This window comes from Periophthalmus magnuspinnatus, chromosome 11 (genome assembly GCF_009829125.3).
Source record: "Periophthalmus magnuspinnatus isolate fPerMag1 chromosome 11, fPerMag1.2.pri, whole genome shotgun sequence".
Lineage (NCBI taxonomy): Eukaryota > Metazoa > Chordata > Actinopteri > Gobiiformes > Gobiidae > Periophthalmus > Periophthalmus magnuspinnatus.
This window is the reverse complement of record NC_047136.2, coordinates 16652221-16679773: the sequence shown is the minus strand read 5'-3', so window position 1 is coordinate 16679773 and position 27553 is coordinate 16652221.

The window sequence follows — 27553 nt, the reverse complement described above, 5'->3', positions numbered from 1 at the left end:
TACAAAAAGGCCCATCTCATACAGTTATTAGTATAAATAGTTGTTATATGGGACGGTCTGGATACTTTCTTACCGTTCAATCAAAGGGTCTGGTTGACTAGACTAGGCCATAATAAAGTGGAAAAGAGAAACAATAAAATATGAATAAGATGGAGGAGCCAGTGAGTGGTGTGTTTGTGGATGTAAATAGAACTGACCTTGTGTCACAAAAATATCCCTTTAGCCTTTAGTCCTGACCAAGACGAATACAGGCCTGTTTCCTCAAAGCTACAACTAACCCAAATACAACAACTGATCGAGCAAAATGTACTTGTTTTTTGTTCTTTTTAAAGAAGGCATACTGTGCTTTTTTGTGCATTTCTGCTATATAGTTACAATCTGTGACAGCCATGGACTATTCTGTTGTATTTTGGACATTTAAAATAGGAATTTATCGATTTAATGAAAGAAACAAATGATTTTAGGATTGGAAAATTCCCCAGCCCAATGAAATATTAGGAACTAATTCCTGCCTATAGCCTTGCCGGCTTGCAATTTTTGTGAGTTCACAAATAAGCTTCAGAATTTGTCTTGTTCAGCTCCAGCTGAAGCATTTGCATCTGATAGGCCTCACACGAGACTGACCAGTCACAGGGCAGGACTGTGGTTTGGGCGAAAGTAGTATGTACACAGTATTGATGGCGGTGAAAACGGATGTAGAATAGAACAACAAAAGGTCTTGTTTAAACCACCATGGTTGTTTTGACTGGTTAATCCTCCTGTCAATCACATTTACTGTAAATGATGCAGACAGGACACAGCTCCAGACTCTGTACCTTTGTGTAGTAAAGCCGACTAAAAGCATGTGGTCAGGCAAGTTAAACAGTGCATTGTGAGTTGAAGAGGAGAAGGCAGACATGGATTGAAACAAAACTCAACTGTAGGTTAAGCGGGAACATTATAACATGACAAAAATAAAAAGTTATTCTTGCATAGAAGGGACCCTTTAAAAAAAACCCAGCTGCGCCATTCAGTCTGTTGCTAACATTATGATTTTGGTTATCGGTTTCTGTTATCCAAATGTTTCCTTTCTGAAATTACACTTTGCACATTTTATCCATCTTCTTACAAGTGGAAAAGTCAACACATTTCTCCAGAAATGTCTATAAGAAAACCCAACGTATGTTTATGATTACGAAACCAAGCTACAATCTACAGCGATTAGGACCGGCATTAACGGCCTAATAGACCACTTCCTCCTCTCTAGTGTATTTGAAAAGCCAAGATTTTAAGATAATGTTTTTTTTCCATAAGATTGGTATAACTCCAAAGCCACTAGAATTACTGTGCTAGCCACTTATCCTCCCAAACAAGGCTTAGCTAAACCAAAGTGCTAGCGCATTACCGTCAGAGGCAGAAGGCTAATTGTCGATCCGGATGATGTGCGTACGTCTGGAACATTAGCGCTGCCCTTTTGGTCCTAATTGAAACCAGGCCTGACGGTTAGCCTCATTAGCATTAGCATTAGCAGCAGAATCTAGTATGACCACAAGCTAATGTTTTGTGGTTGGAGAATGTTAGAAGGCTGCACTGAAAAAAAGTATTGCTAAGTTTCATAGAAAATTTAAACTTATAACTTTTAACATGGTGGATTTCATCATTTTCAGTTTTACTTTAATTTTGTAAAGGTATTTAGTGCTTTTCAATGTTTAAAGGTAAAGTATGTAACTTTCTGGAGGTGGCATGATTACATGGAAATAGAAAGTTAAAACCTTAAAATTTTATGTCATACTGTGGAAAATAATAACCAAAGGAACAAGATTTCCATGGAAACAAGCACAACAAGGAAATAAGAGTAAGTGCAATAAACAAACACATACACAAACACAAAACCCGCTTTTATTTTAGTTTTTATTTTATTTGGCCAAAAGGTTTCATACTGTGTCTTTAAATTATAGAAAAATATTTAGGCCTATGTTTCAGATTTTATCTGATCTCAAAAGTTCGGATGGAAGACCATTGGGAATACAGAAGTGGCTCTAGTGCATACTGTTGTGTCTTCAGGCAAGATACTCCTCTCATCTTGCTCCCAGTGTTGAAGTGGCCTACACTTGGGAGCCCCAAAAGTCCCTGCGTTAGATGGAAAAAACAAAAACAAGTATGAGATTTGAAAAAGAGACCTTCTTGCTTGTAGGCTACAAGTCTAAACATAAATAACTAGTCCTATATATAGTATATATAGTATAGTGGCAAGGCAAGGCAAGTTTATTTCTATAGCACAAGTCACACATCAAGTAATTCAAAGTGCTGTACTCAATACAAAGTATTGAGTACAGCACAGTAGAGACAGTACAGTAGAGACCTGCCTCACATCTTCAGGTTTTAGCTGCATAAAACTGAAATGCTGTTTCCTCATGTTTAGTCCTGACTCTGGTTATGAGCAGGAGGCCGGTCCCTGAAGTCCTCAGAGTGTGAGATGGTTCATATAACGTTATATTATCAGTAAAACACATTGATAACTGTGTATCTCATTCCACCCAAAAACTTGTTCAGGATTATAAATAAGCCTGTTGCGTCCCTCCAAACTGAACTGCTGGCTCTAATACTATTTTCCATTTTCCCTAAAAAGAGACTTATCTCCGCCCGGACCAGTTACCATGGCGACTGTGACCTTCTCAGTATTTGCGAGTGCCATGGGGTTCCTTAGTTTTAGCGCCTCTCTCTCTCAATAAACCTGTGGTGACACTATCAGCGTTCACCACACGCTCCCTTCACTCCGGACTCCGCCCTATCAGCTCTGCTCTGGCCATGCACTGTTTAAATCTGCTATAAGCTCGCAGTCAATGAAGCTAATCCCCCAACCAGAGAGAGAGGAGGCGCGGCATCTGAAAGGCACACGAAAATGATTAAAAATATGGGGCAATTTTCTCATTAAAAATTGTGTAAAAAGGTCAAGTCCTTCGTTAAATGGATTGTAAAATTGTGTTGCAAACATGGATATCAAGAATGTGAACTCATAAACCTTATGTGCATGGATAAAATATGCCAAGGCCTATGTGATTAGTACTATTCTGTGTCCTTCATCTTCATTAAAGGTGCACTAACCAAATCATTCACAACATGGTATTAAAGGCACTATATGTAATTTTCACTGTCTTAAAACCCAAAAAACAGAACTACTTAATTTTAAATGGTTTGCAGAGTTTCAAAATTATTCCTTACCATAGGCATTCAGAACATCCTAATTCAGTGCAAAGGCTTATAAGCACATAAGTACCATGCTAATGTGCACCTCCTAATTATCGGACAATTAAATGCTCTCTAATTAGATGCAGACCTTTTGACCTCGAGAGCCGCTTCTGCAATATTTCTGTATTGGGGCAAGGCAAATTTTGCCAGGCCAAGTTACAGGTCAGATCTGTGGAGGGGTGACCCCACTCACAGCATCATTAGATTATTAATTAATTAATTCATTCATTCATTCATTAATTAATTTGGTTAAGAAATACATCTGTAATTGAATAAGTGCATTATTACTTCATTCCATTATAAGGATCATTCCAGGCAAAGCAGTAACAATCCCATAAAATAAGTAGGAGTGAAGTTGTTTCGCTGCTCTTCAGTTCTGGTCAGATTGCTGGGGGACACTGCCTTATATCATACTTAGCACATTCATTCAGCTCTTAATGGGTGTTTTCAGACATATTGGCATCCTGTCTGGGTCTATTGTTCTCTTTGTTTCATATGTTTTCTTTGGGTCTGAGGATAGAGTTATAGATGGGGGAAAGATGATGTCTAAGGCCCCTATTCCTGTTCAAGGAAGGGTTGTATTTCCTTTCACTGAATGGAGAACTCCATTCAGTGCAGTGAAGAGTCCAGTGAGCATTACATTGGAGAAACTTGACAGCCACTCTATAACAGAATGTACCAACACTATCACTAAAGCTCCTCTGGACCACCGTCTGCTGTACATCTCCATCTCAAAGACACTAGCCCCTCCTTTGAAAACAGTAAGGTACAGATCTTAGCCAAAGTAAAGAAATGGTTTGAGAGGGGAGTTAAAGAAGCATTTTTTGTCAGGAAAGGCATAGATTTTACTTTTGGCTTTTACTATGAATCAGACTGATTATGCAGACAATCTCTGAGGTTCCTCTGTGTGATCTAGTTTTCTCATCAACCAAAAATATTTAAAACAGGTCAATCCCGGTACTCCTGCATGAATCATCTGAAGGATTAGAGAAGGGTCCCCAAGGGGTCCCATTGGCTGACCAATAAGCAAAACCACATGCTTTGACAAAACTTGAATGGTGTGGTACTGTATCCTGTCTAACTGATTCCAGAGGGTGTGATTGACAGGTGAATTAATCAGTCAGTAAATATCAAGGTTCATGTCAAAACAAACATGCTGGTTAAAAAGGGAAACAAAAACAGTGCAGAGGACTGAGAAACAAGCAAAGCACAAAACTCTTATCTTTTTTGTTACTTTTTAAATAATTTATGTCCTAAGTTCTAATGAAATGATCTGGTACATATACTGTAATACCACTTTAGACTTGAGACTGTTCTTGTATTAGAATACATGGGAGTCAGTGTCCTCCTGCTGCTGTGCCATCTGCTCCTGACACTCCGTCACATTCATGCACCATTCTACCATACCATCTCACATGAAAATACTATTAGAACTACACATATGTCCCCATTTTAAGTCCATTTTAAGGTCTTTGAACATAGTTTTAACTAATCATGAGCTCTTTTATAGTTGTATTTTGAAGGACAAATTTTAATAGACTTCACTGAAGTCAAATTGTGCTGCCATGATGTCTATGGAGCACATATGTTAGAAACTGGTAACGCTTTAAAACTTTTCTGTCGTAAAATATTTATAGTATAAGATATAACTAACATTTGTAGATGGCTTGTGAATAGTCAACATTCCTCATTACCAATTACCAGTGATGTCATTAAAAATGAAAGGTATGTAGAATTTGTATTTTAAGTGTGCACTATAACTTTTCTGAGGGTTCGCCACCTGCTTGTCTCTGTAGAGATGTTATTGTTTTGCCTTTGAGGTTCCACTGTAGAGAATTAAACCTATCTACCTCCACGGAAAAGTGCAAGCAATGCTACCATTCCAAGTCACAGGTCAGATCTTTTTTTCCAAATGTAATGATGCTCATTACAGCCAATCAGTTCAGATTACAAACTGCAATCTGGCTTTATTGGTTTCTTTTGGAGTGATGGCTTCTTCCTGTCCTTCCAGCCCATGTCAGTACAGTACCTGTTTCACTGTGGATAATGACACAGTCTTACCAGCTTCAGCCAGCATCTTCACACGTTTTTTTGCTTTTGTTCTTGAGTTGATATGCACATTTTGGACCAAAGCACGTTCATCTCTGGGAGACAAAACCCATCTCATTCCTGAGCAGTATCATGCTGGACATTCCCATGGTGTTTATACTTGCATATAATTGAATAAACAGATGAACGTGGCACCTTCATCAGAAGCTTTCAAACACATGACATCATCATCTGGGTTTTCCCAAAGTGTTTAAATGCATAGTAATCTTACTGTATGTAAACGTCTGACTTTGAAGAAAGTAATGAAAAAATGTCTAAAAAAAACCTTCTCTCATTATTCTGACATTTAGCAAATAGAACTTATTCTGATAATCCCATTTGACTGGTTTCAACTGTACCTTAAAATAAAACCAAAATAAAAGAACATTTAAATTTCAACTGCATGATGCTAACACCAAAATTTCCCAAATGACCAACACACTACTGGCATCTTTTCATTGCTATAGTATACCTCTGCGTGGTGACCAATTAGAAAACTCAATATTGTGAGTACAGATTTTAATGGCATTTTTAAGGGAATGGTCGCCTTTGACGCGTGCACTGCATGTTGATTCTCTGCAGCCGTGGGTTGTTTTGCTCAGATAAGACCCCCCCTTCCTTTCTCACATAGTCCGCAGTCCAAATCATTTACCAAGTGTGCACCTAGGAACTCCACACAGCGTTAAGGCCAGTGTATTCCATTGCTCTATCTTGGAAACAGTCCTAACTGTCTCCCCTGCCTCTGCACTATGACCCAGGAGGAAAGAATAATAACAGGGATGAAATATAGACTCAAAGTGAATATAGTGTACACAGCTTATATAAGGCCTGGTTTTAATGCAGAGCTCTTTAAAGACGTTTTGATGTTTTTGCCCAGGCATCAGCAGAACTATAATCTGGCTTTTGAAGAATGGAGAAAAAAAAGTTAAAAGTTAAGTATGCATCATGTGTGTGGCGGAGGAATGAGTGGAGTTTGCTTGGTAACAGAATTGTTAAGGTGGATGAAAAATATTAAAGGAACTGTATGCAGCCTGCGCTCTTGCAGTTTAAAAAATAAAAGGTATTACAATCACAACTGAAGGTGCCTGTGCCTTAACCTGTAGCTAGGCACATGCAACTTTTTCTTATTCTCTGCTTATAGACAGGTCATGTCTCGTTTTAAAGCTCAGAATCTCCAGAATTCACTCACTGAGCTGATTAGGTCATGTTATTCTGTTTTCCCCTCATCAAAAACATACCTGTGTTTTGTTTCATTCAAGCTTGTTTCACCAATTCATTTATCCAAAGTTGTTTATTCTGAGCACTCAAAAATGCTGTTTGCATTTTTCCCTTTTTAGTTGCAACATTCTGTGAGCAGTTTTTAACTCCACAAACCGTCACTGGACTTTTATGGTCAAATTGTGTCGCCTGTTAGCATAGCATTCATATGGGATAAAGATTTCAATTGTTTACTCTCTGATTGTTGAGTCCTGTTGCTGACAGCAGAGGGAGATCCAAAGCCTAAATACCTCACTGGAAACAGAGGTGTCATTTATAAATTATATTTTCCAAATGCAGACATTATTTTAAGTTAGAAAATGTGAAATACTTATTCCACTGAGACCAAAAATATGTGTAAAATGGAATTAAAGCCACAAGAATGCATCATATCTGTTCTTCATTTCATCCACTGATCACACTGGACTCAGATTGCATATTTATTGACCTGGTTTATGGTCAATATCTCTGTAATTACTAGGCCTATCCACATGAAACAAAAGCTGGCACAAAGTTCAAAGTCTCTGTCATAAATAAGCAAAAACATATTGATCATATTTTGTCACATCTTCAGAAAGTGGTGCCATTATTAAACCCCATAGGCATTACTATTGTCAGTTGAAACTACTTTAAACTATAAGATTAATATGACAAGCTTGTGGAGCTAATCCCAAACAAATAATGATAAGGTTCAACATTTGGATCATAAGTTTGTTTATTTCTTTCAGTAAATCTCCCATAGAGTTATATAGGCCCCAGCTCTCCAGTTGAAATGATGACATAATCAAATTCTAGGAAGTGAACGCACCCTATTATGCCATCACTCTTGTCTACAGATGCGTTTGTTTGTGCAGAGGAGGGGTAGGAGGGCAGTGTGGGAGGTGGTAGGGGGTAGAGGTGGTGGGAGGGGGGTGGTAGGGGGTAGGCAATAGTCAGCTGGCAGGGGGTATTTTTGGTCATACACAGCGGTGCATTGCTATAACAACACAAACACACTTAGAGTAATCTCACAGACCTCTTAGCAGTGAGGTGGATAAGGACCTCCTCTCAGCTGGGGTCTGGAGTTATCTCAGGAACATAAGTGTTTAAGAGGGAACAGGTTTAGACTGCTAGAGTTAGAATCTGTGGACGATTACATAGTGCATCTTCAATAATTTTTTTTAAAGTTTTCTACTTTGTTATAACATTGTTCCCTCATCAAAAACAGGCCTGAAGAGGTTTTAGATGCCATATATGCATGTTAAAGTATTTTAACCATCTGTCCCAGACCCCATCCAAACCCTCCTACGTCATCCATGCTCCCACACAACAATTCTCCATAAATATACAAAAGCATGATACAAAACTGTACACAACAACTTCACAAACCTGATATGTGAAGTGATGTGCAGTAGTTTCATGAGTTGGACGCACGCTGATTGTTTTGTGATGTGTTCTGAAGGGGGAGGGACTGACGATTGAGTATTTTTAAAACAGCAAAAGGTAACATGGTGATCTCAGTTACATGTTAGCAGTTAGTACCCTGATTTACACACCAGAAAATATGCAGTCTTTGACAACATAAATAAACAATAGTCTGTATAATTTTCTCCATACTTGTACATGCAGCCATTAACATTCATAGTTTTTATACCAAAATATCAATGCTATATTTTTTTAATCTTTGAAATACACAGTTTATTTTTTAGCTTCTTCTCTTCTCATGCATTACATTTTTAGATCAGTACAAGCTGGGAGTGGAGTGAAGATAATAGCCTCTATACACCAAGGTAAATAATCACTGCATCAACCCAAAACATACACAATAGGTATCGTCCTCCAGCTAAGGATGGGTCAAATGCAAAGAATGAATCGGCAAAGTATACCTAGGCCTATAATAATAATAATACAGAACTCATTGGTATTTGTATTAGATCAGCATTGCTAGAAAGTCACAGATTTACCTCAGAGCACCTCTCTTATCGTTGTATGCACCTTTTAAGTACATGCGCCTCACCAGATAACCTAATCTTTTCAGAGCTCCTATTGTTATATATCCACCTAATAATTCACTTTGACACAAGCAGCATCTTTTTAGCCTTATTTAAGCTCCTTCTCTCCCACTGTATGAAAGCACTTTTTGAGGTTTAGTAAAAAAATAGTATTTTAATTCTAACACAGATGTTATAGAACTTTCTGCCATTTTGATTTTCATGCAGATACCCCCTGTAATTGCAAAAGTGTTGAACCATGCCAAGACAACTGATATTGAATATTTAACAGAAAAGTCTACCTAGAGAAATGAATAGATTTGAAAGAGTTGGCTGCGCTCCTGTCTTCCACCCAAACCCAGGCCAGGTGTTGTTTGGGGCAGACAGGAGCTCCAGGGCAGATACTGTTTTAGGCTGACAGGTGCCCCAGGGCAAGTGCTGTTTTGGGACAGGAGCTCTCTGTCAACAGCAGGAGCAGTGCCATGAGATGATTGTCCCTGAGTTCCCTGTTCCTTTACTGCTGTTGTGCAGATCAGAGCCATGAGGGAATCATCTCTTATTTTAATTGTAGCATATTTTGCTAAATCAACTCTTTTTTTTAAATCTTTCACTATAAAACATAAATTTGTTCCATTAAACAATTAAACATGGAAGTGCCTGTCCCAGCTGATGTTGACTCATTCTGATCATTTTAGCACTCTCACTGCCTTCACTGTAAAGCACCTCTCTGCAGCAGCTACACACCTAAGGCCCCCACAGTGCTGAGCAGACAATAATAGTCCTATAAAAAAGAACTGATCACACACAGAGAACAACTTGTGAGATGTGTTAAAGAGACAACATTCATCTTCAGTATCAACATTGATTTTCTGCAGCTGGGGACAGTTATAGGGGCAGCAGGTACAGCAGGTAGACTTCCCTCTCCACACACACTTCCTCCATCTCTTTCAGGGGGATCCTGAGACTTTCCCAGGCCAGCCAAGAGACATAGTCCCTACAGTGTGTCCTGAGTCTTCCCTGGGCCTCCTCCCGGTGGGACATGCCAGAACACCTCCCCAAGAAGGCATCCAAAGGCATCTAGAAAAGATGCCCAAGACACCTCAGCTCTTTTTAACATGGAGGAGTACCGTCTCTACTCCCAGCTCCTCCTCTGTGACTGAGCTCCTCACTCTATTTCTAACGGAGTGCTCAGCTACCCTGCAGAATTAACAGAGCATTTTGATTCCTGTGCTGTACCAGCCCCATTGCCAGCTCAGTCCTTGTTATCTTGGCCTACGTCACCAGACTACTAGTAGTCTGAGAGTTGAAGAGAAGAGGCATGAGGCTGGAGTTCTAGTGCAGGAGAAGTTTATTTACCATCAGTACAGGACCCAGTGTTGCCCAGCCCAGTTTAGCTATGCTTCCACTGTAGGGAGTATTATACCTCTGATGATGTAGGCCAAGATAACAAGGACTGAGCCCTTGATAGAGCACAGAAATGCAATTTCTCTAACACCTACACCAGTCAAAAGTTTGGACACACCTTCTCCCTTATTTTCTGTTTACTATTTTCTACATATTATATATAAATGGGAGACATCAAATATATGATGCAAGATATATGCAGTTATGTAGCAAAGAAAACAAGTTAAATGACTCAGCAAAAATATTTTTTATATTTTGTACTCAATTCCTCAAAGTAGAATCTCTTTACTTTGCTGACAGTGCCACAAACCCTTTGCCTTCTTTAAATGAGTGTCACGATGAAGTCTCCTGAAATCGTTCTCACTTCACAGCTGTGCAAGTTTTGAGTTATTCCTTGAGTTTCCATTCACAGTTTTGATGTCTTCAGTAAGAATCTTCAATGCAAAAAAATCACAGAAATAAAAAAAGAAAAATGAAGGAAAATGTGTGTCCAAACTTTTGACTGGTATGTGGAAACATAGCTGACTGAAATGGACAACACTATCACAATGTCCTGAGGGTTCATGTCTCTGGGTGCTGGGTCCTGTACTGATGGTAAATAAACCTCTCCTGTTTTACAACTCCAGCTTGATGCCTCTTCCAACTCTGCCAACTTCAATTTATTCTACAACAGGAGGAAACTCATTTTGACCGATCATTTCCAGGATCATGTTTTTCATGAGCAGAAACAGCAATGCAAGAATGTCCAAACCCATTTTGTTAACACAGATATGCCAACAGTTCCATTTTTATTTCTAAAACACAAAATAATATGTTATGTTACTCGCTGAGAACATGCCAAGAATAACCAGCTTGTAAACAAAAACAACATATATGGGCTACGGTCCAGTGAAACGTAAAACCAATACCATTATGACAGCTCTTTACTGTATGTTGTAAGTGCCGTCTTTTGACACTTAAATAAACTGTCGACGGGTAATTTTGTCCCGTGTGGAGCGCCGTAGGAGGCACTGATAGCATTAATAACATCACAGTCACTTACATACAGCGAGGATTTCAATTTCAAAAAGAGACATGAAACTGTCAGAATATATGAGCGTGTCTATAGATTCCATACTGTTTGATCATAAGAGGATAAAGTGGGCTTAGGAGTTCAAATACTACATGTATGTGCAGGATTTAGAATGAAGTAGCACATACAGAGCCTTTCAAGTAGTATGAGTATGTATTATGCAAATGTTTAGAGTGTTTGATCATGTTAGAATGCGAGAACAGGCTTATTTAATGCACTTTTTAAGAAACTAGTTTGTACACTACAGCCTACAACTTTAGGTCTTTATCTTTATTTATACAGGGGGACCCAATGACCCAACTTTTTTCATGGGTGACCTGTTTAAAATACAATACAAGCAGAAAAACAAACAAAACAAGCAAATATAGAGGTCCATATAAAACATTAAAAACAGGTGCAGGGGTGTGTGTAAAAATTTGTTACCAGATTATTAAATTACGATTGTGTCACCAATGTATCCAGTTTTGCTTTTCCTTGGAGTGTATTCCATTTTTGTGAAGTAAAACAGCTAAAAGCCTCTTTCCTCAAACTTAAACCAAGATTTAGATGTAGGACTGCAAGATCAATCACAATCATATTGAAATTGCAATTTGAACAGATGCAATTTTCAAGTAGCAAGGGTGCACTTTTTGAAGTGCCATAATTTCCTGTGCAAACAACACAATCTTACTAGTTTGACAGTTCATTATTCAGTCTTTTTGACAGTTCTTCTAGACGTGTTTAAAATGTAAAGTTTGAAGAATCCTATTGTTAAAACATAAATTTCAAATCTAACCGTAATTGCAATGCTGGTCAGGAAAATCACAATTGGGTATTTTAGCCAAATTGTTCAGCTCTACTAAGCCTACAACTTATGTACATTGATTTCCATGTAGTGGCTATGTAATAAAAGATAACCATTGATACAAGCCTCATTCTGTTCTAATCCAGAATGGGACATAGAGCATAAAAAAACTTCATCCTAACTTGGGACGGTCCAACCACAGCCGCTAATTTGTGTCATGTGTCTCTCAAATGCAGAAGACACCTCCAAAATTCTGGGATCATTCAGAACAAAATGTATAACTTCTTTTACCTGAGATAAATAACAGTTTGGAGCTTCCATGTAATGTTATGTTTCTCATTTCTCTGCTTTATTTTTTTCCCTTTTTTACTTGTAAGCCACCATGTTTGTTTTGACACGAACGGACCATGCATATCTGATTGGGTAATCCGCCTGTCAATCACAGACATTGGAAATTGGATGGAGAAGACGGGATACGGTTCCAGACTCACTTGTCTTTGTCAAATTAGTATTGTCAAAGCTTGTGGTTTTGGCTGGCAAAGCAAAACTGATACTGATGAAACAAGATGCTTAATTGTACAAGTATTGAAACTGAAAAAGTAGGGTGTATTCAAACCATTCCTGAATTGATGCAAAAGGACCTGCTCGATTTCAGAAGTAGTATGTGACCACTACAGGTTAATAACATTCTGTTTTTTTTTTTATTGTAGCATCAAAATAAATACCAGGACTTTTTTTTAGAATCAAGTTACACATTTTAGCATCATGGCAGCAATCATATGTAGACCAGAGACAATACCTACACGAGAACGTAATGCAGTAATACAATACCTTACCTTGAAAAAGCAGATGTCGATGGTGCTAGGTCTGTATCTGCTAATATTTTGAAATTTGAATATAGTCAATGTTAGATTAAAACAAAGCTTGCTAATACTATCATAAAGTGATTCAGAGAGACATTTTGAGAACGTAAATGATGGTTATAAGCTGAAAAAGTACATTTGCACAATATATCCATCAGTCAATACCTTGTCAAGAAAATCTAATTGTACATAACTTTAGTGTCCAAACATAAGCAGCATAGACAGTTCACAGCATTGTCCTTGTAATACACCTATGCAGCTGTTAATGAGGTCACTTGAATATCTTCTTTCCTTGGTTAACCTTGATAAAATAAGACACTATAAACAAGCAAACCTGGCAACAAGACTTGATATTTCTGGTGTCGCAGCAGGGATTGTGATCAAATAGTTTTCAGAGCTCCGGGCTGGACCTCTGGCTGCTCCAGGAGAGAGCGAGACTGTGACACTTTTGTACAATCCAGGAAATTCATCTCAGACCAACAAAGACATACTCGCACAGAGTACAAGATTCATCAAGGTTACTTCATACCAACAGGAATAGTAGTAAAAAGTCATATGGCCTTAAAGGTGAGTACCTGATTTTTACTGTCTTCAAAATGACAAATAGGACTAGTTCATTTTAAACACTTTGCACATGTCAAACGTTATTCCTCACTTACCTTATGCATTCTGAGCATCCTAATGTTTCCTCCAATAAGTTTAAAAGTGCTTTTCACAACTTTCAGAAACCAGAGCGGTGTTTTGCCATCAAGGTAATACGTACATGTTAACTGCATACTGCCTGATTTTTGAAGGATACAGAGCTTTATAATTAGATGCAGACAGTACACTTCAGTTTTATTTCTACTTTGAGAGCTGCTTATACAATCTATCTGTAATATATTATGTCATAGATGTTCATAATACTGTCTAATTAATGTGTGTACCGTAAGTGGCTTTACAGTACAATATATGAATAACAATTAACAAAGTGTCTACTGTCTAGTGTACAAAATGTCTACAGATGACATATATGCAGAGCGAGCAGTGTGCATTTTTTTGCCCTGTTGAAATAATCGACCCATCAGATTGTTGTTTGAATGTAGTCTTTGGTGTGGACACTCGACCTCAGTGCTAAAGGGGCTGTGTGTTTATGTTCCTCTGATTCCTCGTGAAGAGTGCGTGACCTCTGGCTGAAGCCCAGGCCTGTTTGACACATACTCAATACAAGAGCATAGATGAGAGGAGACAGGAGAGAAAAGAATCATTATTACTGTCTCTGGAAGTGTGAATTTCTGTGATGGAGAAGAGGAAAGAAGACATACTGTGTCAAAAAAAGACCTTTATGAACTGTCTTTGTGGGGAAGCTGGCCCGAGTGATCAAAATAGGAGGCAGACTCAAAAGAAGTCCCATTAGACACATTTATTCCTGTGTAGTGGTACGCCGTGAACACAAAAAATAATACATATTTACAAAAATGCTCAACGAAAAACTAAGCAACCAAACTTAAACAACTGAAACAAAAGCCACGTGTACCCTGGCTACACTGGTGTCCCTCATCTGTCTAATTGCCCAGACTAAAATACTTCCCTGTACCGGAAGCCCCACCCCCGGTCTACTCCATCTCTTGTCCAGGGGGCGGTGGGAGTAACATAAGCCTATATTACATAAAAACATCTCCCGGGCCCGAGTCCCTTTACCAAAAGTGTTTAACTAAACAAACTATAAACACTTAGTTCAGGAAATTAAAATACACAAGACATTAACACAAAGAAATAAACAAACTTAAATCAGTTTTTCCCCCTCCACATGGTCCGGCCCACGACCCCACTCAAGCCTATAAAATGGCCGACATAGGGCACGCCCCCTCTTTGTCTGGACCATGTGGGGATGCAAGTAAGATGATTGTTGGATTAAACTGAATAGACACATTTAACTAAATAAAATATATTTAACTAACAAATGTGTGGTGATTTAACTGATTACAACTAAACAAAACAAACCCGGGATAGTTCTATTTCGTTGAGTATTGAAGTTATTGAAAATGAACAAACATGTGCAAAACCAAATCATAGTACTGTTAAAAGGGACAAAGGCCCACTTTGTCACAGAACTAGTTCATTTTAAACAGTCTGAAGTGGTACAAACGCATTCCTCACTTAACTTATGCATTCTTGCTTTTCACAACTCTCAGAGGCTAGATTGGAATTTTCCCATCACAGTAAAACTAACAACAACTAGCATGCTAACCACAGACTAGCTGATTCTCTGACAATAATACCCTTTATAATTAGATGCAGACAGTACACAGCAGACTTATTTTTACTTCCAGAGCTTCTTATGCAATACATCAGGTAAAATCAGGGCCTTTAAATCCAGATGGTGGATTTTATTAGGCTTTCTCAGTTATATTCACTTTTGAGCGATTTTACAACACCATACTTTCATTTCATTATTTAATTAATAAAACATGTGGGTGTTTTTTTTTTTGCATAATTAGTGTTACATTGATTTGATGTAACAACAACCAGCATGCTAACCACGCACCTGTGTTAATTCCTGGTTCACGCATAGACTGTATAAAGAAGTGGATTAAGTGAGTGTGACGTCACCCATAGCATTCAGCTCCAGTCAAATGAAGCTCACCAAGGGTAGCAGTTATAGGGGCGAATTATGAGCCAAGTATCATAGCAACCAAACAGCCAATCCAGAGTGAGGCTGTTGAAGGTAACCGCTGATATACCGAGCGGGTGCTTAGCAACACTGTCAGTAAAACCTGTTGCTAAAGCTACAGCTGCAGCAATTACAGAGGGAGGAGTGACAATTTTTCAATGTAAAAGTCAATAGAGCCAGAAGCGCGTCCATGTTCACTTCCTATTTCTAATGTGGCGGCTTGTGCATTAGTTATTTCCATTTATATATACACTCACCTGAAGGATTATTAGGAACACTATACTAATACGGTGTTTGACCCCCTTTCGCCTTCAGAACTGCCTTAATTCTATGTGGCAATGATTCAACAAGGTGCTGAAAGCATTCTTTAAAAATGTTGGCCCATATTGATAGGAGCATCTTGCAGTTGATGGAGATTTGTGGGATGCACATCCAGGGCACGAAGCACTCGTTCCACCACATCCCAAAGATGCTCTATCGGGTTGAGATCTGGTGACTGTGGGGGCCATTGTAGTACAGTGAACTCATTGTCATGTTCAAGAAACCAATTTGAAATGATTCAAGTTTTATGACATGGTGCATTATCCTGCTGGAAGTAGCCATCAGAGGATGGGTACATGGTGGTCATGAAGGGATGGACATGGTCAGAAACAATGTTCAAGTAGCCCGTGGCATTTAAACGATGCCCAATTGGCACTAAGGGACCTAAAGTGTGCCAAGAAAACATCCCCCGCACCATTACACCACCACCACCAGCCTGCACAGTGGTAACAAGGCATGATGGATCCATGTTCTCATTCTGTTTATGCCAAATTCTGACTCTAACCTTTGAATGTCTCAACAGAAATCGAGACTCATCAGACCAAGCAACATTTTTTCCAGTCTTCAACTGTCCAATTTTGGTGAGCTCGTGCAAATTGTAGCCTCTTTTTCCTATTTGTATTGGAGGTGAGTGGTACCCAGTGGGGTCTTCTGCTGTTGTAGCCCATCCGCCTCAAGGTTGTGCGTGTTGTGGCTTCACAAATGCTTTGCTGCATTCCTCAGTTGTAACGAGTGGTTATTTCAGTCGACGTTTCTATTCTATCAGCTTGAATCACTCGGCCCATTCTCCTCTGACCTCTAGCATCAACAAGGCATTTTCGCCCACAGGACTGCCGCATACTGGATGTTTTCCCCTTTTCACACCATTCTTTGTAAACCCTAGAAATGGTTGTGCGTGAAAATCCCAGTAACTGAGCAGACTGTGAAATACTCAGACCGGCCCGTCTGGCACCAACAACCATGCCACGCTCAAAATTGCTTAAATCACCTTTCTTTCCCATTCTGACATTCAGTTTGGAGTTCAGGAGATTGTCTTGACCAGGACCACACCCTTAAATGCATTGAAGCAACTGCCATGTGATTGGTTGATTAGATAATTGCATTAAGGAGAAATTGAACAGGTGTTCCTAATAATCCTTTAGGTCAGTGTACAGTTACTGCAAAACAAATATATATAACTAGATGCAGACAGAACATAGCAGTCTTATTTTGAGCCTATAACAGCTGCTTTTACGATAATGGATACCGCCCCCCTTTAAGAACATTTGACAGTGAGATGTGAGTCTATTTCAGTGAACACAAGATTTGTATCTGTTGTGTGTCACAGATTTTATTGTCCGTTGCTGTGGACTGTTGAATCCCAAACAGAACACATTCATTTGACTGTTTAATTAAAAGTGTCATAACAGTAACGTAACAAGATCATGTGCTGTTTATTTATTTTGACTGGAAGATTTTATTGTTATACTTGGCAACTGCAAAAATATCAGTACTAACAGGTGATCTCAGAGTGTGATACTCTCCTGTAGAAGTTGGAGTGCAGATGGTGCCATCTTCTCACCGGTGGAGGCAGGATGACAGTGCGTACAAATCTATTCTTTTACCGATCTCTTCCCTAGGATCCAGAATACACACTCATACAATACTCACGTGAGTCTGATCACCGGTGACTCTCCACGTTTTCAGATGAATGTGATTGACAAGTGCATTAGCCAATTCGATATGAAAACGAATATGGCTGCTTATGAGGAAAAAACAAAAAACACAAACAAAAAAACACAAGGGACTGAACAACATATTTCTGCAGAATCAACAAGCGAAACACTAAACTGTTTATCTGAGGTGAAAGAAATTTGATTTGGTTCAAAGGTGACCAATGAGCTCCTTTGTTTCACATTTGTCCCTGAAATAAACTAATCTGATTGCATGATCATGCTTAGTTCTTGCTCAAGATATGACGGGAATGTTGACCAGACTGATATTCCTCTTCATGAAAAATACAGAAAGATATCAGACATATCTCCCTCCTCCAGCTCCAGTCTTTTATTATATTCATTATCACCCCCAATCCAACACTCTAGACTTATTAACTTCCCCCTGTTCCTGTAGCCGTTACACAAAATCAGATCCAGGAGTGAGTGTGAGCTGTCAGCAGCTAGACCTGTCAGATTCATAATTCATACACAACAGTGGAGCCTAGTGCCGCAGAGCTGATGCAGTACCGCACAAAGGACCACTGTCAGCTGCACCACCACTGTACCCAGCAGAGGAGGAGCGGGCTGGGATGTGGTGAATGGGGGGACAGGGTACCTCAGGCGATGGGGATCCTGTCAGCAAAATGTACTGACACTGGAAATGACTCACAGTGCAGTTTATTCCTTACTAATGCTGGATAACGCCCATGCATGTCATAACCAATAGAAGTAAGCAATGTGGGACATGTCTTGCCCAATGACACCGTGACAGTATACACTTGGGGAAAAGTTCAAATTGGCTAGCGTCTGACTCACAATGAGATGTCTTGAGAGTAAAGCATTTGACACAAGACTTATTGTGCTTGTGTCTGGTGTATAGTTATAATCCGTGGCTCATTATGTTAAAATTTTGACTTTTTAAATCATAATAATGATCTAAAATGACTTAAGTCCACTGACTTCCTAGTTGGAAAATTGATTCCATCCATTTTCTTCCGCTTATCCAAGGCCAGGTTGTGGGAGCAGGTGTCTAAGCAGGGACTCCCAGACTTCCCTCACCCCAGACACTTCCTCCAGCTTCTCCAGTGAGACTCCAAGGCATCCAACAAAGTGCCACTTTGTTGGACTTTTTCTTGTCAAAATGGCAAGGCGGCAATGCCAAATCCTACGTATATCACTTAAGAAAATAAAATCGGAAAAGAAAGTAAGTTCAGAGCAGTGGCTGTATAAAAACAAGGGTACATCACAGGAGTAGGAAATTCAAACATGCATGAATCACTGTAAATACAACTTTGAGTGGTAACTGAGAAGGGGAAACATTATGAAAAATGTTACAAGCACTGAAAATATGACTAATAAGGTTTAATAAGGTTGTTGTATGGCACAGCATGCAGCGTAGGTCATACCAGTGATTAATATCACAGTGGTACATAAATGTGTTAAGGCATTTTGCATCTACAATGCAGCAACATTAGCATATGGTTATTATAATCCCATACTGCGCACCGCTTGAATTTGAAATAGGACATGGAGACAAGGATGTGTATATCACTGCAAAAAAAAAAAAAAAAATTAAAATAAAAAAATGATGACAAGAACAAGCATCCAGTTTATTACCAATAGATAAGATGACTTGCTGACTTGAAGCTAATAACATCTAATACATCCATTAATGAATCCAATGTGTCCACCAACAGGGCATGAAAAAATGCACACCCCAATTATGTTACGTTACGTTACAGCATTAAAACTGCAAGCAATGATAAAGCCCATTCGGCCTCAGGACAGGACAGACAAAAAACTGAATCAACTAAACATTAAAATGAATTTATTAATAAGGAAGTATAATAAGAACAAATGAAAAAGGAAAGTTAGATTCACTAGAACAGATTAACAAGGTCAGTAAATGAAGGCTCAGCAATGTGACAAAAAAAACCCCCCAAAAAAAAACAACAGGCTTTCCTGTTGTGTTGCTATAATTCACCTAGTTCCCTCAGGAGACTGATGATGCAGGATGCAGAGAATACAGAGAAGACACACTTTTGTCGTGAGGGCTGTCACTCCTCTAACAGAAACTGAAGACCCTACCTGTTGGGCTACACTGAGACTTTTGTTTGAGTAGTAAAATACAAAAACAATAGAAAGCTCAATGTGCTTAAATTGTCCCTTGGGGTCAAATATAGTGATATTGATTGAACACTTGTGGTGTTTACATTTGTGTTTTGTCTATAGGTAGGAAGAGGAAAGGCAGTGGTTGAAGGAGGGTTTTACTCATAAGTCACCGTGTTTGTTTTGACATAAACAGTGTGTTTCTCTGATTGGTTACACCCATCGGAGTTGAGTTAGACCAGATATAATTTGCAAATGTTCTGTGAGATGCAAGTGCTTTTGGCTCCCCATATGATTATTAACAGTCTATACAGTACTCATTTCTACAAAGTTACAGTTGTCTTTTATATTGTTATAGTCTTCAAGACTTCAGTGCTGAGAAGGCAGTGTTCTACATTCTGTCAGATCACAGCAGTCTCAACAGTAAAGTGATTGTAGCCCGCTGCTGCAAAGCTTCTGGGGGTGGAGGGAAAAACAGGCTCAAATCACTGCACCACGACTTACTCTATGGGATGCTTCTGTGATTAGGCCTACGCTAACGTCTTTGGACAAAAAGACTGCAGATGTCTGTCTTATATTAAATCAAACTATTTAGTTCTGAGACTTCAATACTCAAAATCTTTTTACCAGCCAAAAAGCAGTTGTTACTGCTTTACTCCAGTTTGAGAGACAGTGATGAAGTAGAAGTATAAACCGCATGCTTCAGTGGATTTTTACCTGACATGGCGTTTTAAAGGACTGAGCTCCTGACAGCTAAGCACTAACACTGTGCTGCATTTTCTACTGTCACGCGTGTCTGGTCTGGACTGTGCTGCATTATCTACTGTCACGCGTGTCTGGACCGACTGATAATATAAAAACTGAGTGATGTCCTGCTATGGGAGTAGCCACTGGACAGACAGACATGGATAAATTACTTGAAGTTATACAATAGGCATGTGTTGTTCCTGCAACTTAAAACAATGTACATAAGGTCAACAGCAATTTAGCTATATAAGGAGCACCCTGAGAACCACACTTAAAGCAGCTCTGCTTGTGTACAAGTCTCTCCATGGCCTAGCACCAAAGTACATCTCCGACATGAACCATCTCAGACTGAGGACTTCAGAGACCGGCCTCCTCCTGGTGCCTGGAGTCAGGACTAAACATGGGGAATCAGCCTCTACTTTGACAACGTTTAAATCCAGCCTCACTGCACTTTTCTCTTTTAATGTTACTTTTTGATGATGATTTTTTTATGTTTTGATTTATTTGTATTATGATTTTAATGTCTCTCATTCTGTAAATCACTTTGAATTGCTTTGTGTTATACAAATAATCTTGCCTAGCCTAAATAAATTGGTAAATGTTTTTATGATTTTTTAACAAGAGTTCAAAAAATATGACTGAACAAATGTCTAAACAAAATGCTTTTATTTATTAAGTAATTTAAATGAATTAAGTTTCTAATTATCTTTTCATATTTAATTTCAGAGTTTAATTTCCAAAGAAAAATACTCACTCTGCATTTGGAAATCTTCAGAGAAACCCTTTTGCTGTATTAGCTTTTCTGTGGTACAGGGGAAAGCTAACATAGCGTACAAAAGGTCAAAGTCAAATTTCTCTCTCCTCAGAGTGAATTCATTGATTTTGTAGAAATCTGCTAACAACGCAACAGCAGCAATCCATTAAAACCCTCATCAAAGGTATGGAAACACATAACTTCACAAAATATCATTCTCCAAAATATCAGAGTATGCAATAAACTGGAACAAATCCTCAATTCTCCTATTTCACAATACTAAATGGGATGTGGCAACCCAGGCATCACCAATCCCCTGATGCAACGATCACAACACCTATTTAGGCATCAAAATGTCTTAAATTAAATTTTATTTATGTAGCACATTTAAATACAACTTCAGCTGCCCAAAGTGCTTCACATAAAAAGTCTACAAAAAAGAAATATGTAAGCTGTCAGAGCTGATACCTCTCAATTTCACATCATTATTTAAAAAAATAAATAAATAAATAAATAAAGAAGAAGACTGGCTGAATCTACCCCTTTCCATAATAGGGAGAACAGCCATTATCAAGATGGCTACCCTACCTAAGAGAACTGATCTATCTTCAATGATACCAATCCATCCCACATTCACCTGGTCTAAAGCCATTGACTCCATAACCACCCAATTCTACTAGAAAAATAAAATGGCAAGAAAAAAACATTTTACACTGCAAAAGCTCTCATTTTCATAGTTACTCTTTCGCAAATCAATCGCAAAACATATAAATGGACACATCTTAACCAATCTTACACCATATGGTTAGACATCAAACAAACACTTTGTGAAGAAATCAACATATCCAATATATCAAACGTTCCCCTATTGCCCCTCCTAACCCCACAGACTGTATAAAGAAGTGGACAAAGGGAGTGTGATGTCACCAATTGTGTTCAGCTCCAGTCAAATGAAGCGAATTTGGAGCCAAAGTCCATATTTGCAATCTGACTGCGAGTATCATAGCAACCAAAGAGCCAATCTGGAGCAAGGCTGTTGAAGGTAACGTCACTTCCTGCCCGCACCACTGAGTTAGCACGGAGCGGGTGCTTAGTAACGCTGTCAATCAAACCTGTTGCTAATGCTAGCGGCATTATTAATGTTCATATCTTGAATCACAGACAAAATAGCAAAATTAAAAACACCAGGATCATGTAGAGAGATTAATAAGAACATTTTAAGAACAAAATGATGTGTCCGACAGCAGCAGTTACAGAGAGAGGGTGACAATGGAAAGTGAACTGGAGCCAGAGTTGATGGAGCCGAAAGAGCGCCCATAATCACTTCCTATTTGGAACATGGCGGCTCGCAGGTTAGCTATGTCCATTTATATATACAATCTATGCTCACGCCTCTCTGGAATCATCCTCATTTCACAAGCAATAAATAGCCACTTAAGTTTGGCACACGGGCTGAAAGGGGCATTATGCAGATTGAACATATTTTTCAAGCAAACACCTTTATATAGGAATATGACATCGGGGGTTCAGAATTTCTTAAATAGTTTTGACTCTGCACTGACAAAATTTAACATCAGGTACACAAATATACATCCTCTCTGTTCAATATAGTAAATACCATAAATATTAGCTCGCCCATGAAATTATTCTGAAACACAGTGTACAAAATCATCTCAAGCACAAATCGGTCAATAGCACTACCAGTGGTGGAAGAAGTACGGTACTCAATCTTGTTACTTTACTTAAATGTAAAGATACCGAGGAAGTAAAAGTCACTCAAGAAAAAGTAAAAGAAAATCCAGATACCTGCTCTCACTGTTGCTCCTAATGTTGACCTCTGGACCCAGATCTGCACAAATACCTACTTAACATCACAAAAAGCAGATCTTCAATTAATACGATACAAAAATTCTTCATAGAACAGGCTACACAGATGACAAGATAGCTAAAACTGTTCAGACACATACCTCCACACCAGCTGGCACTGCACCCCAATCAAACACAAACAATAAAAATTACTGTCCTCTCTGTTTGGCTACCACATCCGATTTCCCCTTCTTTCTGCCTGCTAGGGACCTGACGACATGTGGTAATAACATCATAAACTCAAGAACTCTCCTAGCTCTAACCATCGCCAAGAAAACTATCCACATGAACTGGAAAACACTAAACAAAATTCACATAAATCAATGAGAAAATCCTACTCATAGACTACACTACACTGAAATGTCCACACCTCTACAGTTACTCAGATATAGTTACTGATATAGAATCGCATCCTAAGCACTCACTTAACTTGTACATTTCTCACCCTCTAACTCCTTTAAATAAATCCATAAAAATACAAATTATTATTTCATCTCAAATTTGACCATCCCTCCCTCTAATTAGTAGATGTTAATTTTATTATTTGCTATTATTGCTCTTATTTATACATTTTCTTTTACCACAACAGAGAATAACGTGAATGTTTTGTCTTCCCCTCCACCATCTTGTGTCCCCTGTGTCTTGTTTATTTTAATGCCTCACTAGCCTTTACTACTACTACTATTACTGGAGAAACAAAACAGCCACCCCGTAACAGAATTCACGAAACACTGTCGCAAGAGCTCCCCAGTCTGCCGTATATCTCCATCTCAAAGCCACTAACCACTCCTTTGAAGATAGTGAGGTACAAATCTGAGCCAAAGAAAAAAAATGCTTTGAGAGAGGATTTCGTCACTGAACAGGAATGAGGGGCTTAGACATCATTTATCTGCTATTTATAACTCCATCCTTCAGTGTAGTTAGCTTCTTCCTTCAGACAAATATAAAGCAGTGCCCATCAGAAATCTGACCAAACATCTTCACTCTAAAACTTTTGTCCAGTTGACAGACCTGAACTTTTCTTTTGCCATAGATCATACCTGGATGACAGATTACACAGACCATGAAAACAATAGGGGAAGGAATAGTGGTAAAAAGACTGGAGTATAAACAGCTTTTGTACAACATATAGTTTGATAAAATTGACAAAGAGAAAGAATGAAAGTCTTCTCAGAAACCAGGGGTGGTGGTAGCTCTGATGGTGAGGAAAATTGCTGTCTAGAATAATTTACAACAGAGTACGAATAATGAATTGACGTATCCTCTTTGTTTGATATTACTTTTAGTTTGTTTTCTTTTTCATTATTATTATTACTTCCTCACACACAACATCACACTCACTCCACACACACCCCATGCCATACACTCACCCACAAATTATACCTATGTCTGTCCTTATATTGTTTTTGTCTATTCTCTTACTGTTTATTATTACTGTTGTATGTTGCTGTTGAGTTTGGGGTTTGTTTTGATCTGTATCATTTATTCACAATAAAGGGGGACGGAAAGGGAGAGGGGGATCTGCTATTTTTACCTCGGAGAGTTAAAACCATTTACCTGATGTCCTTGTCAGATATTGGAGGTGTCTTGGCTGGCCAGGCAAGCTCTCCTGTAGCTATGAGCAAGACACAGTAACGAACACAATTGAGTCCAACCAACTGAAAGTCCAAACAGTCCAATAAAATGGAATGGATTTTCACAGAGAACACAGAGAAGTAGACCTAATCTGCAATATAGATATAGGCTTTAGGCTAGCAAATGCATTCTAACTTGAGAAATTACCTTAAAGGTCCTGTATCCAATTTTTTCTCATATAATTGAGCAAAATTTGACTTGCACCAGTACACCTACACATATAATGTTAAACAGTTAGTAAAAGCCGAAGGTAAATCCATCAACTGGACAAATTGTTGTAGGACAGTGGTCCCCAACCACCGGGCCGTGGACCGGTACCGGTCCGTGGATCAATTGGTACCGGGCCACCGGCCGTCCAAGAAATAATTAATTATTTCCGTTGTATTTATTATCTGAGTCTGAACAATCGTTTATTTAGAAAAATCTTTTATTTTGAAAAATGACCGGATTCTCTCGGTTACATTTCCGTCACTTGAGCGCCGACAACAACACTTAGCGTTCCGACGGCCCGCGGGCGCGTATTGCGTAATTTTACGAAGCAGTTTTGCGTTTTAAACATGACGAAACGGACAAAACAAAGGAAGTACGCGACCGAGGACACTGTGGATGTTTGTACAAGTGAAACTAGAGGCATCTCGGACCCGGAGCGGTTCGTGGAACCGAGTGAAGATCTCATGATGGACTCAGGAGCAGAGGACCTTATGATTTGACGGACTGGATGCTGTTCCTGATCGGTAAGCGTGGTTTATTCTGCTATTAACGTAATTGTGGGTCAAATGTGTATCATGTGTAATCATTAGCATTAGCTAATGCCAATCTGCGCCCCCCGACCACCACCAATCATCACACACACCACTTGGGTGAAGTGTCTTGCCTAAAAGCTCTAACCACTGAGCCTCTGTCACAGAATGACTGTCACACTGTCACATGTACAGTGTGTTCTTAGTTTCCAGTGTGTGTTTGTTTACATTTTGAAGTGTGTGTGTTTGTTCAATGTTTGCAGTGTGTGGTTTGTAAATATATATTTATTTTGACCCATATCACTTGTTTTGACTGTATTTTATATACAAATATACATTTTGTGTTTTGATATGATATATAAATGTACAGTAATAGAGCAGCTGGGTGTGCAGATACAGATTCCTCTCAGTGTGAGTTTTCAGTAGAGCTCTCACTGATGTCTGTGGGTTGAAACATGCAAAAGTTATTGCACTTTTTCCAAACGTTCTCCAAATGTCTTCATTCGGAGAGGTTTGGAGAGGCCTGGACTTACTCATGATAAAATGATAGTAAAACTCTCATTTTTATAGGTATTGACCTCAAATTTGAAATGTAAGTGGTCAACAATCTTGTCAGTTGGGATATAGTGTATTTTTGGCCCCAGCTCCTACTGCAGCTTTCTACACCTTCATTTTCACAAAAAGTTTTTGGCGAGGATGAGAACTTTTTTTTTTATGTGTGTTCCAAAGTGTATAAATGCTCAGCAGACAAACTTACAGTGATTCTGACACCTGTGGGTAAAACTATAGGGTGTTACCTTTACTAAGACCCCAAACTTGTGTATTTACTACTGAGGGTTCAATAATGGTGATTATTTTAATTTGGAGAGGTCAGAACAAAGGCAATTTCACCAAAATGACCTGGAATGCTAAGGGGTTTTTAACCCACAAATTAGCAAAATGTCTTACCGGTCCACGGTAAAATTTTCAAGCGTTGGCCGGTCCACGGTGATAAAAAGGTTGGGGACCACTGTTGTAGGAGAGAAGATCCAAGCTGCTTCTTCAGTTCTGGTCAGATTGCGGGTGGATAAGCAATCAAACGCCTTCAGTCCTACAACGTTTTGTGCAGTTGATCAGACTTGGACAACTGATGAACGTTCAAACTGTTAGTGTGACAGCAAAACTCTGCACTCTCTGAAAGTGGTGAAAAGTGATTACAAACTCATTGAAGCGAGTAATTTTGATGCTCGGAAATAACTTTTGACCGCTGCAAACACTGAAAAACACAACTAGTTAAATCTGTTTTTCATGTCTTAAAAATCATCAGTTACAGTGCCTTTAACTTCCTCACATCAAAATGAAGCCAGAGATGCTAATACGAATAACACGCAAAGCTAACGACCACAGTGTGCCAACCAGTCCTCCGTGTGACTGTGCTGACCACACACCATACATTATTGAAGGTCCAGAGTTAGTGAAGCCCTCTTTCATTACCAAACCAGAGCTGATTGGCGGAGGAGAGATTAGCTGTTAGCGCTAATGTCACACAGGAGACATGTTTATGTGTGCTTTCACGGCAGGTCAAAGGTCACATGGGAGTAGTTCGGCTAAATGTGTGCATGGTTAAGTGGAGTTATGGCCTGACCAGAGTGTTTTATCGACTGACTCATCTTTCAGGGCATTTTACAGTTCAAAATCATGTCTAACTCTTTAAAAGCAAACTCCGTTTCCCCCATAGTTTATGTGTGTCATAAAATACAGGAGGCAAGGACAAAGAAACATGATGTAATGATATAGGCTGCACATTTTAAAGGTCATATATAACACAATATTGACTCTTGTGAGCTTTGAGCCATATTATAATGCTGTTACCTTTTCAAAAACATATCTGGTGTTATGTTTAGTCTGTCTACATCTCCAAAGCTCAGACTGCTCTGTTCTACCTTGTAAGAATGTTTGTTTCTGGTGTAAGCCTCAAAGAGGACCCAGAGACTGAAACATAAAGTCAGAAGGGTTTAATAAGTTACACACAGTTAAAGTGAATAATGAAGCAACAGACTTTCCAGAAAGAATATAGGTGGAGAGCCCTGAGATGTGCATGCTGACAGCGGTTATAGGGTCCCCCAGTGAATGTGTGTGCGTGTGTGAGTATGAGGAGAGTCCTTCTTCTAGTCTGCACGACGTCTTCATAAGGTACACGCTGGTCTGCATAGTGTCTGCACCTCACTGGTGGGCACGTGCTATTTACTCTAGCAGTAGTAAATCAAGATAACAGTTGATGTAGTGCTGCACTGCTAAGTGATGTCATTGAGTTCATGTTAAAAGCTACCTTCTACCTTTAGTTCAGTAGAGAGATGATTTTCAGGGCTGAAAGTATCCAAATGTTTCT